The sequence below is a fragment of the Triticum dicoccoides genome, chromosome 4B, assembly GCF_002162155.2.
Source record: "Triticum dicoccoides isolate Atlit2015 ecotype Zavitan chromosome 4B, WEW_v2.0, whole genome shotgun sequence".
Taxonomy (NCBI): domain Eukaryota; kingdom Viridiplantae; phylum Streptophyta; class Magnoliopsida; order Poales; family Poaceae; genus Triticum; species Triticum dicoccoides.
In genome coordinates, this window is record NC_041387.1 from 580,305,917 (window position 1) to 580,319,578 (window position 13,662).

The 13,662-nt window shown below is 43.4% G+C and overlaps 1 non-coding gene across 1 annotated transcript; it reads left to right on the top strand.

Moving 5' to 3' along the window:
• The first annotated feature begins 12,158 nt into the window (after positions 1-12,158).
• On the top strand, positions 12,159-12,292 carry LOC119296587. Its single transcript, XR_005145314.1, has one exon. It is a non-coding gene; the product is annotated as a small nucleolar RNA snoR80 (small nucleolar RNA).
• Positions 12,293-13,662: the final 1,370 nt, after the last annotated feature.

The following is a 13,662-nucleotide window of genomic DNA, read 5'->3' on the forward strand; positions in this document are numbered from 1 at the left end:
TAAAACACGTCTTTTTGGTGCAATTTGTCACTTATTTGTTGGATGGCCTGTGGCCAAGCTGTGGTGGTCTTAATTTGTTGAGCTCTCAGCAATCACGTATTACTTGAAACCACAGGAAGTTGCCACGAATCCGCTAGATAAATCACGCAAGATATAGCCACAAGCGCATCTTCTTCGTCCTATGTCTTATGTCTTATGTGTCGACGATGATCTTTGCATCTCGGGAAGTGCGGATTGTCACAGAGCACAAATAAAAATTCTTCACTTGTAGAGTGAGGACCCCCTGAACCCATGTGCATATGAACCCGCTTTAAAAGAATGCATTTTAAACGTGTTTTAAAATGTCAAATATTAAAAACAAAATTTCATGCATACATCTTCACATAATGTGTGCGCGGCACAAAATATTGTGGGAAAACCTCTTTTTATTTGAATCCTTGAAAAAGACAATTTTCAGTGCTTCTAAATAGTGTTCCACGACACTTTTTTGTATCTTTTTTGCATAGGTCAAAGAAAAAGTTGTTTTTCCGCGAAACTTTCTGCACATGCATAGAATGTGAAGCTGTCTGTGTGAAATTGTTTTTAGAATTTTTTGGCATTGCGAAATGAGTTATTGTTTTGCCATGGGTTCAGAATGTACTTTCTAAACCAGGTTTTTTCTTCTTCTTCTAAACTAGGTGATGGCTCGGCCGCGCGTAAGGGTCCTCTTCCCCTCGTCCCTCTCCAGCCCAGCCCAGCCCTGCTCAGCCCAGATCGTGCTTTCGATGCATACTTAAAAAAACCGCATTGTTCTTTCCAACGGGCTTCTCTCCTGGGGGGTCGCGCCTAGCGCAATGAATATCATATGTTGGAACTGTCGTGGGGCTGGCAAACCCGCGACAGTTCGCGAGCTTCGTGATATGACGAGGCAATTTGCCCCTCTATAGCTTGTATCCTTGAAACCCAAATAGAGGGCTCTAGAGTAGACAATCTTGCTGGTACACTTGGTTTTGATAGTAGCTCTGCTGTAAGTAGCTCTGGTAGGAGCGGAGGACTCGGAATATTTTCGAATGAATCAATAAAGTTAGAAGTAATTGGCTATTCGGAATATCACATAGATGTTACTGTCGAGGACGGAGGATCAGCTTGTAGATTAACTTTTGTGTATGGAGAGGCTCAAGTCCCGGAAAGATACAAGACATGGAACATGTTGACGGGCATTGTCAGTGTGTCTAACTTACCTTGGGCAGTTATAGGGGACTTTAATGAGGTACTTACACCCCAAGAGCATGATGGTGTCGGGCAACGCAGTCAGGCGCAAATGGATGCATTCAGAGATGCACTCGATACTTGCGGACTGGTGGACATAGGATATCACGGGAACAACTGGACGTTTGAGAAGAAAGTTACGGGCGGGACGTTTACGCGTGTGCGCCTGGACAGATGCGTAGCAACGCCCAGCTGGATCGCCCAATATCACATGCAATATTGGAACATAAAACGGCTGCGTCGTCCGACCACTCACCACTGTTACTACGACGAGACTGCGTGCATGCATGCATATCGGGTCCGCGGTCATTTAAATATGAGCTAGCCTGGGAGAGACATCCGGAGCTGCAGCAGGTGGTCGCTGCTGGATGGACTTCAAACCCGGCGGACAGCGTTGCGGCCATGCATGAAAAGCTCAACGCACTTTCAACTGATTTGTCAAACTGGGAGCGGACAAACTTTGGGAATGTCAGGCAGGAAATTGCAAATCTAAAAAAGGAACTGGACACTTTGCGATCGGCTCCAGGACGTTTTGCTCCATCTCACGTGGAAACTAAAATCACTGATAGACTGGTCGAGCTCTATCATCGGGAAGAGATTCTTTGGAGGCAACGAGCTCGCCTAGAGTGGTTAGCTCACGGGGACAAAAATACGTACTTTTTTCACCTAAGAGCAAGCAGGAGACGAAGGAAGAATCAAATTAAATCCCTTCAGCTACCTGATGGCCGAGTCACGGAGGACAAAAATGAGTTGGAGGAAGCTGCATCAGCATTTTATTCTGACTTATATAGCTCGGAGGGTGTACAAAACATGAAGCAGGTTATTGACACAGTACCTCGTAGAGTCACTGATGATATGAACGTCATCTTGAATGCCCCATACACACAGGACGAGGTCAAAACAGCGTTGTTCCAAATGTTTCCTCTGAAGGCACCGGGCCCTGACGGCTTTCCAGCACACTTTTCCAGCGACACTGGGAGGTATGTGGTGATGAGGTAACAAAAGCAGTACTCAGAATTGTGTCTGGAACAGAGTCTGCAGAAAGTATCAATGATACTATGTTGGTCCTTATTCCAAAGGTAAAAAAACCAACGTTATTAACTCAGTTTTGCCTGATCAGCTTATGCAACGTTTTGTACAAGATTGCTTCCAAGGTTATTTCTAATCGTTTGAAGATAGTTCTGCCGGATATAATCTCAGAGGAGCAGTCAGCCTTTGTGCCTGGGAGATTAATCACAGACAACATTATCACGGCATATGAGTGCCTTCACTTCATGAAACGGAACAAAGCTAAGAAGAACCAACACTGCGCTTTGAAGCTAGATATGACGAAGGCCTATGATAGGGTGGTGTGGTTTATCTTCAGGCTATTATGATAAAACTTGGCTTCACAGAAGGCCGGGTGAACATTGTGATGAACATGGTCATGTCGGTAAAATTTTCCGTTTTGTTCAATGGTAAGAAACTTCACCAGTTTACACCTACACGTGGAATCCGACAGGGGGACCCGATCTCCCCTTATTTGTTTTTGATAGCAGCAGAGGGCCTTTCGTGCCTTATAAAATCCAGAGAAGAGTCATCTAACCACAGTGGTATACAAGTGGCTCTAATGGCGCCACCAGTTAGCCACCTGTTATTTGCAGATGACAGCCTGCTATTTTTCAATGCAAATGGAGAGGGAGCATTGGGTGTGCTTCAGATGTTGGATAGTTATTGCCAGGCCATAGGTTAGAGGATCAACTATGACAAGTCATCGATTTTCTTCAGTGTGGGAGTTCTAGATAGTGTGAGGGCAGAAGTTAAGGGATTGCTCAATGTCCCTAATGAAACCCTCAGTGAGAAATACTTGGGTATGCCATCGGATGTAGGTTCTTCAAAAAATGGTGCTTTCAAATATCTCAAAGACCGATTATGGAGTAAGGTACAGGGATGGATAGGAAAGACTATGGCAATGACGGGGAAGGAGGTTCTTGTCAAGGTGGTGGCTCAGGCAGTTCCGGTATTTTCTATGTCATGTTTTAAGCTCCCTAGAGGCTTGTGTGAACATCTCAACATGCTGATTCGCAAATTCTGGTGGGGAAGCCGGGATGGTAAGAGAAAACCTGCATGGGTGGCCTGGGAGGACATGACCAAACCGAAGGACATGGGAGGTCTTGGGTTTAAGGATTTTGAGCTATTTAACCTTTCATTACTTGTTAGGCTGGCATGGAGGATACTACAGTCGCCAGACTCATTGAGTGCACGTGTTCTCAGGGCCGTCTATTTTCCAAATACATCTATTCTTGAGGCAGCACTCAGAAACCACCCAAGCCAAATTTGGAGAGCCATAGTAGAAGGGAGAGACATACTCAAAATTGGCCTGATTCGTAGAATTGGGGACGGCGCCACCACAAGCATCTGGGCTGACAATTGGCTGCCTAGGGAGGAGATGATGAGACCATATGGTTGCAAGGTATCAAACCCTCCCCAATATGTGTCCGAGCTCATCGACCCAACTACAGCCAGCTGGAACATGGACCGCCTGCAGCAAGTTATGCTCCCTATCGACATACCAATCATAACTAGCATCCCGCTTTGCACCAGAACAACTGCAGATTTTTGGGCTTGGAATCATGAAAGATATGGCCTGTTCTCGGTTAGATCTGCATACAAAATGCTTGTCCACACAAAAGAGCGCCGGGAAGCGTGGCTAGAGGGAGTTGCAGGACCGTCCAACACAGCGCGTGAGCGCAGTTCTTGGAGGTCATTGTGGATCACTAAGGTACCGGGGAAGATAAGGATGTTTCTCTGGAGGCTTGCTAGGCATTCGCTGCCAACGGAAGATGTCAGAGAACATCGACACATGTCTTCGACAAGCTCATGCGCACTATGTGGCGCTCCAGACTTGTGGCGGCATTCTTTGCTAGAGTGCACAATGTCACGATGCATTTGGGCGTTAGTTCATGGAGAGCTGGCAGAGCAACTGAGGTTAACATCGGAACCAGCCGCAAAATCTTGGCTGTTCTCTATGATTCAAGAACTATTGCATGAAGCTTTCTCAGGCTTGCAGTAACACTTTGGGCGATCTGGTCTGCAAGAAGGAAGGCCATCCATGAAGGAGATTTCCAGAGTCCAGGAGCCACACATGCATTCATCAACATGTACCTGATGGACTTGGAGATCATCAAGGAGAAGCCGCAAATGACGCACAATGCAACCAGGAACCAGGGGCGAGCTGCTGGAAGAACTCGCCCTAGGGCACCGCCACTGGGACATGCCAAAATACACGTTGATGCCGGTGTATCTATCCATCATAGGAGAGGTGCAACAGCGGCAGTTTGTCGAGACGAGCATGGCAACTATCTGGGGAGCTCCTCCCTAGTGGTCACGGGAGTTCATGATGCGGCTACACTTGAAGCAATTGCCTGTCGCGAAGCGTATGCTTTGGCTGAGGATCTAGTGCTTCACAACTTTATTGTGGCATCGGATGCAAAGCAATTGGTTGCTGACATTCACAGCAATGCTAGAGGACCATATGGCTCTATCATCAATGAGATTAGAGCAAGGGCGGTGAATTTCACTAGCAAGATTGTATATGAAGGTCGTAGATCAAATACAGATGCTCATAGGTTAGCTAAATTTTCGTTAACTCTTGTACATGGGCGCCATGTGTGGCTTCTAAACCAACATGATCCAAACTGTATCCCACAAACTGTGGTTTTCGATGAATAAAGTTATGTTCATCCCTCAAAAAAAACTTAAAAAAACTTCAATTAAATTTAAAAAATAAATAAAAGACTGGTCTCGATGGGGGATTGAACCCATGACCTTCCTCATATCGGACAGCTACGGGACCACAACAAGTAATCATGTTATTAAATTATATTAATAGAAAAATTAAATAAAAGGGTTAGATAAAATAACCGTGAAACTTTCATTAACACAGTTCTATCGCTAACCATCTGATGGTCTGACCTCAACCCATAATTCTATTATTACAGTATAAAATTTAATTAATAAAAATAAAAAGGTTAGAGAAAATGTGGCAACACTTCTTTTTTGAGAAACATGATGGCAACCTTCTGAACTGTGCGGCACGCAAACCAATCTATGGTTGGATGGTTAGATGGACTGTGGTATCCCTAGCCCACCAAGGTTCAAATCCTGGTGCTCGCATATGTTCCTGGATTTATTTCAGGATTTTTGGCGATGCGCATTAAGTGGGAGGAGACGTTCCCGAGGTGCCTACGGTGACTTTGTAAATTTCAAGATGATATGCCGGCTCAGTCTTTCAGAGGTGCTTGATACGTCTTCAACGTATCTATAATTTTGATTGCTCCATGCTACTTTATCTATTGTTTTAGGCAATATTGGGCTTTATTATCCACTTTTATATTATTTTTGGGACTAACCTATTAACCGGAGGCCCAGCCCAGATTTGCTATTTTATTCCTATTTCAGTGTTTCGTGGAAAAGGAATATCAGACGGAGTCAAAACGGAACGAAATCAACTGGAGAAGTTATTTTTGGAAGGAAAGCCACCCGATGGACTTGGAGTGCATGTCAGGAGATACGGGAGGTACTCACGAGGGTGGGGGGCGCGCCCACCCCCTAGGGCGTGCACCCCTGCCTCGTGGGGCCCTCGTAGCTCCATCGATGTACCCCCTGCACCCATATATACCTACGTATCATAAAACTTCTAGAACAGAAGATAGATCGGGAGTTCCGCCACCGAAATCCTCCAGAGCCACGAAAAACCAATCGGGACCCTGTTCCGGCACTCTACCGGAGGGGGAACCCATCACCGGTGGCCATCTTCATCATCCCGGGGATATCCATGACGAGGAGGGAGTAGTTCACCCTCGGGGCTGAGGGTATGTACCAGTAGCTATGTGTTTGATCTCTCTCTCTCGTGTTCCCTCTATGACACGATCTTGATGTATCTCGAGCTTTGCTATTGTAGTTGGATCTTATGATGTTTCTCCCCCTCTACTCTCTTGTGATGAATTGAGTTTCCCCTTTGAAGTTATCTTATCGGATTGAGTCTTTTATGAGAACACTTGATATATGTCTTGCGATCCACTTGATGTATGTTTTGGTGATCAACTTGCAGGTTTCGTGACATTGGGAACCTATGCATAGGGGTTGGCACACGTTCTTGACTCTCCGGTAGTAGCTTTGGGTCACTCTTTGAAGTACTTTTATGTTGGTTGGATGAATCTGAGATTGTGTGACGCATATCGTATAATCATGCCCACGGATACTTGAGGTGACAATGGAGTATCTAGGTGACATTAGGGTTTTGGTTGATTTGTGTCTTAAGGTGTTATTCTAGTACGAACTCTTTTATAGATCGATCCGAAAGAATAACTTTGAGGTAGTGTCGTACCCTACCATAATCTCTACGTTTGTTCTCCGGTATTAGTGGCTTTGGAGTGACTCTTTGTTGCATGTTGAGGGCTTGTTATATGATCTATCTATGTTATTATTGTTGAGAGAACTTGCACTAGTGAAAGTATGAACCCTAGGCCTTGTTTCCTATCATTGCAATACCGTTTACGCTCACTTTCACTACAAGAAATATGTCAACTAGTGACCTTCTGTCAATGACCCTGGAAGAATTGGTCATAGATCTATGACCATTTCAGACCAATTGGTCAAAAGCTGTTCGGAGGGCTCCAAACCCTAAACCATTGCGACCATTTTGGTCAGAAAGGTCGTAATTTCCTTACACGAAATGGTCACAAAGCAAACAGTGCTAGTCCGCTGCCTTATTTCTAGTTGTTAATGACCAATATAGATGGTCATAGCCTTGTAGATTGTGGTGGGTTGTGATGACTAGGCGCCATCTCATCAGTTTTGCCTATGTGTCATGTCCATGTGGCAGTTTTTGCCCTAGGTTGTGAAGCAACCTATATTTCTGTTATTCCCAAAATTCCCAAAAAAATCTCATAAATTTTTTGGATCATATCTTCATAAAAAATGTCAAAAACATTCCTTGCCTAGTTCAAAAATAATTCGAAAATATTCATTTTCCTATTTTGTTCAGAGCAGCACTTTGTGAAGGAAGTACCACTTTGGCATGTCAAAATAGTATCCATTTTCTACAGTGCTTTCCTATGCCCAAATAACCATCCTCCACCAAATGTCAGCTCAATCCATTCATTATTTTGAGCCGAGCTTCAAAATTCGTATTTATGTCCAGTGTGGTACTTTGTAAAGCAAGTACCACCTAGGATCCTCCTTTTGAGGTGAAAATTTGTAAAGACGGTCTTCTTAGTAACTGATCATCCTCAGCCAAAACTCACGCCCATTAGCCATGTGCATTTCACGTACCGCAAATCAAACACTTGGCTGCTTATTCATGTTTGAGCATCGATCGGTCTCCTCGTGAGAATCTTATGTTGTGATTTTCTTCCTAGCACCTACCTGGGGAGTGCCCAACCCACTAGACATACCTAGGCCGCCCAGAACACATGGCAACGCCACGGTCACGCGGTGACCACACGGCGGGCATGCGAGTTTACGCGCTCTAGAGTTGGGGCCCTCGGCCACCGCCCAAACCTCGACGTATCGCCACCAAACCATGTATATATGATTAAATAGGTACTTATGTAACTAGAAATGATTTTTGGAAAAAATAAATAGCAAACTATGAGGCAGCTGCAGTTCAAATTTGACCCGCTTCCACCTGAATCGGCGGAAATTTGTCTTTTTCACGAGAGGTGGATCAAAACTTTTTGCACCCAACCATTTTGTCAATTGTGCATTAAATATTGATTTGGTCCAATTTTGCAACAATTATTTGGGAGGTCCTTCACAAAAAACCCTCCTTTTGGGCACTCGGAAAATGAAAAATGGTTTTTTCGTCCAAAGAAAATGAAAACTTCCTTAGGCAACATTGTTTGCCATTCCAATATGCACGCTTGTGCACAATATGAGATCATTTGAACAAACTATGCCACGAATGTGGCCATAAGATTGATCATTTGGCTTGAAAGCCATGAATCTTTAGAGATGATAGCTCATTCTGAGAACACTTTTTTAAAATAGTTGCCATATTACAAGTTTGTTATTTTTCCTGGGAACTTGGACACATATAATGACACAATGAGAAGGTTTCCCAATTTTTTGTTTTTTTTGAATTTTTTATGCCTGTTTCAAAATGCGGTCAAAACGGCAGGAATGACCGTTCCTAGCTAGTGGTTGAATCTTGGAACTTTTTGGTGTTTCTCTGATTAAATAGGTACTTATGTAACTAGAAATGATTTTTGGAAAAAATAAATAGCAAACTATGAGGCATCTGTAGTTCAAATTTGACCCGCTTCCACCTGAATCGGCGGAAATTTGTCTTTTTAATGAGAGGTGGATCAAAACTTTTTGCACCCAACCATTTTGTCAATTGTGCATTAAATATGGCCTAGTATTTTATAAAAATGATTTGGTCCAATTTTGCAACAATTATTTGGCAGGTCCTTCACAAAAAACCTCCTTTTGGGCACTCGGAAAATGAAAAATGGTTTTTTCGTTCAAAGAAAATGAAAACTTCCTTAGGAAACATTGTTTGCCATTACAATATGCACCCTTTTGCACAATATGAGATCATTTGGACAAACTATGCCATGAATTTGGCCATAGGATTGATCATTTGGCTTGAAAGCCATGAATCTTCACGCATGATAGCTCATTTCTGATAACACTTTTTTAAAAGAATTACCGTATTGCAAGTTTTTTATTTTTCCTGGAAACTTGGTCATATATAATGACACAATGCGAAGGTTTTCCAATTTTTTTGGTTTTTTTTGAATTTTTTATGCCCGTTTCAAAATGCGGTCAAAACGGCGGGAATGGCCGTTCCTAGCTACTGGTCGAGTCTTGGAAAACTTTTGGTGTTTCTTTGATTAAATATATACTTAGGTACCTAGAAATAATTTTTAGAAAAAATATAGAGCAAACTATGAGGCAGCTGCAGTTCAAAATTTACCCGCTTCCTACTGAATCGACGGAAGTTTGTCTTTTTCACCAGAGGTGGATCAAAACTTTTGACAACCAACCATTTGGTCAATTGTGCATTAAAAATGGCCTAGTATTTTATAAAATTGATTTGGTCCAATTTTGCAACAATTATTTGGTAGGTTCTTCACAAAAATACCTCATTTTGGACACTTGAAAAATGGAAAATGGTTTCTTCGTCCAAACAAAATGAAAACTTCCTTAGGCAACATTGTTTGCCATTCCAATATGCACCCTTGTGCACAATATGAGATCATTTGAACAAACTATGCCATGAATGTGGACATAAGATTGATCATTTGGCTTGAAAGCCCTCAATCTTCACGCGTGATAGCTCATTTATGAGAACACTTTTTTAAACTAATTGCCGTATTACAAGTTTATTATTTTTCCTGGAAACTTGGTCATATATAGTGACACAATGCGAAGGTTTCCCAATTTTTTGATTTGTTTTTGAATTTTTTATGCCCGTTTCAAAATGCGGTCAAAACGGCGGGCATGACTGTTCCTAGCTAGTGGTTAAATATTGGAGTTTTTTTTGGTGTTTCTCTGATTAAATAGATACTTTTTTACCTATAAATTATTTTTGGAAAAAATAAAGAGCAAACTATGAGGTAGTTGCAGTTCAAATTTAACCCGCTTCCAACTGAATCGGTGGAAATTTGTCTTTTTCATGAGAGGTGGGTCAAAAAATTTCACACTCAACCATTTGGTCAATTGTGCATTAAATATGGCCTAGTATCTTAGAAAAATGATTTGGTCCAATTTTGCAACAATTATTTCGTAGGTTCTTCACAAAAAACCTCATTTCGGGCACTCGAAAAATGATTAAAAATAGCTAGAAAGATCTGAAATGCATACAAATTGGTGATCACCCATAAAATCTGGTCAAACTTGAGTGAAAAATTTAGTTGTGCCATTTTGCAAAATACTTTGAAAGTTGCTTCACAAAATTCCCCTAGTTTTAGTACTTAGAAACTATTTTAAATCACGAAATTTCTGAACCAATCATGGCTCTTCTCACGGATCACTCCACTATAGCCGATCTGAACCGTCCGCATCCGAAGGATCCAACCATCCGCATCACAGATCACCTCTCCCAACCCAACCCAAACCCTAGCAGCAACCCAATCCCCCTCTTCCCCTGCCGCCACCTGTCTCTCCCCCTCTCCCTGATCCAGATCGACTCCCTCCGTCGCCTCCCCGAGTGCGTCGAGCCGCCGCTATCGCTGCTACTTTGTCCCTCTGCATCGCCCGCATCCAGCCGCGCCATGGCTCCCTGCGTCGCCGGATCCAACCTCCACCAGTCTGCCGCCGTGCCAATCAGGATACCACCACCGTGCGGGCCCTGACCCCGCATCCCACGGCGGCCGGAGACGATGGCGAGGAAGGGCCCGGTCCCCTGACGAATCCTCCTCCCTCCATCACCCGGGCTCGACGCCCAGGCCCAGCATGCGCCACCGCCATGGACTCCGCCGCGGGGACGGATCTGGGGAAGATCGTGGGCGTGTTCTACCAGGCCGAGGACGCGGAGCAAAGCGACACCTCCTCGCTCTGCTCGCCACCTCCCTCGCCGTGCTCGACGCCATGCAAGGTCCGCCTCTCTCTCCTCTTCCTGGTCTCTCTCTGTTGCTTGGTTTGATTTTGCTGATGCGATTTACTTCCTCCCCTCCCTAATGCATGCGCGCAGGTGCACCGCCTAGTAGGAGACCACGGCTCCGTCTGCTTCTTCTGTTGCTGTGTGGTCGACGACGACGATGCGGTCGTGCGGTCGGTGCCCTTTGACGCCGCCCGACGCAATGGCCCCCACCAAGAAGGCGGTACGAACCCTAATCGATCCCCACCCGCCGCCCCTCCCATTTCGGCCTGATTCGTTCTCTGGTGGTTATCTCATCGTGTCTTTCTTTCCGAGAAATCTTCTCATTGTTTTTCGATTGATGGATGCGCTCTGCAGAAGAAGAGCGGGGAGAACATCAACAACAAGATGCAACTGGTGATGAAGAGCGGCAAGTACACGCTCGGATACAAGACCGTCCTCAAGACGCTGCACAACTCCAAGGGTATGGATCTTTTTGTCACTGTTGATTGATTTATTGTTGTGGTTCATCTGCTAGTTCCTTTGTCTGCTGGATCCGAAGGGTAGTACTATAACATACGCTCGGGACCGTGTTAATTCCTGAGATTCGTGATTAGCTTTTGTAGAATGAGGTGGTTAATATCTGTTTTGTGGCTATTAATTGCTTGATGTACTTATTTGTGAGATAAGTTGAACTGTGTACATATTTGCTTCACGTGTGTAGTGATACCCGCTGAAGTTTGTAGCACTGAAACTTTTAGTTCGTAGAATTGGGACTGAAGTTTACCTCATTGACTTGCTTTTGCCGTGCCTTAGAGGCGAATGCATTGTCTGAGGCAATTACATCTTTGTTGGTAGTCTGGAGTTTAAAACTGGTATAGCAAGATGGATTTTGCTTGCCATTTAGGGCATTTATAGATAGTTTGTCTCTAATTTTGCTATATTCGCTGCATTCATAAGATTATTGTAGTGTTCACGTGTTTACATGAACACTTTTTTAAAATAATTGCTATATTCGTTACATGAATGCATTTGTTCGTGGTCGCGCTTGCCACTGCCCTCTCCTCAAGGGCATGTATCATTTTTTAAACTCTGCTATCTTTTCCCAAGTCTTTATTATCTTGCCTAGCCTTGTACTGATATGTATTGTTTGCTGCTAATTACCCAAGAGCCATGGGTTTTGCTTCAGCAATGGCAGACCAAAGTTATTCCTTGTGGACAGCACAAATTCTACAGAGCTTAGTAACCATTTCACGATGATGCTCTGGTTTATGGCACTTGCAGGGACAACACAAATTCCATTTGTTTTTTTGTTCTTTGTTTTGATTGATGTGCGTTCATTACCAATTCCTGAGGATGATTTGCGTTCCTCATGGCAATTAGTCTCGGACGCTACAAGCTATTCTTTGTTGTGTGGTATATCCTGATTGGTGGCATTCTTAGTGCCAACTTATCCTGGAAACGACACATACATTCATATGCAGTTCTCTGTTATTTTTCTTTTCTGTGTGTTAAATGATCTAAATGTGCGGACCAAATGATCTCATAGTTTAAATGCACCATAGTTTTGCAGAACCTCGGTACATTTACATGCACATGCACACACATTTGACTGCTGAGTGTTTGAATTATTGGAATGTGGGGGTTGGTTTGTTTATTCCTATGCTCTTTGCTGGTTTTATTTGTTCTTAATTTTTAGCCCACCACAGCTTGTAATTTTCTCAAACAAAGTGATAACAAAATTTACTGTGTATATCTTTTTAGGGAGTCCCTATACAGGTTATTATTCATGTCAATTTTATGATAAAATTTGAGATATACTTACAATGAGTATTTGTGTTTGGCATCTGCCATTCGCTGGCTTAGTGGTGCAAGATGGCTTGATGCTAATATCTTTGTGATTAGTTAGTAGTTAATGTACTTATCTTCATGTGTTATCCTTAGTATTGAGACATGTGAACACACACACTGTCTCTGAACCACTTCTTCTCTGTTTACCAAATTGCAATATGCAGGGCTTCCTAGTCTGAATTTCTAGCGATGACTAATTCATAGTTTCAGACTGAATCTCCATTTGCCTCTGATGTGAGCATGTGATTGACAAAAAGTGTCTTTTCCTAATTTTAGCATTACTCTAAAAGTCTGAACATGTTTGAATCACAACTTTCCTTTGTCTTCATTACTCAGGGACTTTGAAACTTCCCTTGTTATTTAGCCTCATATACTGGATGCTACTCGTTTATTGTTCAAGCCCAATTACCCAACCGATGCTATAGTATAGGGCTCATGTTGATGCTATAGTATAGGCATGTTAGCTGTCTATATGCAATCTAACTTGCATAGTGTGTGTGTGTGTGTGTGTGTGTGGCATGCAGGGAGGTGGTGATCAGGTGAACAACATATCCCTGGAAGACCTCATGTGTGTAGTGGGAGCCGGAGAAGGAGGGCTGCTTGCAAACCGCGACATCTTCATGTACAGGTTAGGTCCCGGTGTCCTCCTTCTTCCTCCGTTGATTAGCTTATGTCCGTGATATTGTTTGGGTCTGTGGCACACTTCCTGCATTTAGGTCTCCCTGGCAAAGGCAATCTGTAGCACACTTCTGGCTCACGTAGTATCATGCTTGGATCTGTGCACAAATTCACAAGTTTGGATGCATCATAGAACTTGTGGTGATGTTGTTTAGATTGCAGCAAGCAAGAATTATGCTGTCATTCTCTTGCACTCTGCTATGCAGCTCTTGTTTACCTTAAATGCAACTATTGGTGCACTTGTTAAATGCCATTATTTGTGTTGTTTGCTTCCTTTGCATGCATGGTTATACAGTTTGGTGCCCCCATGGCCTGAA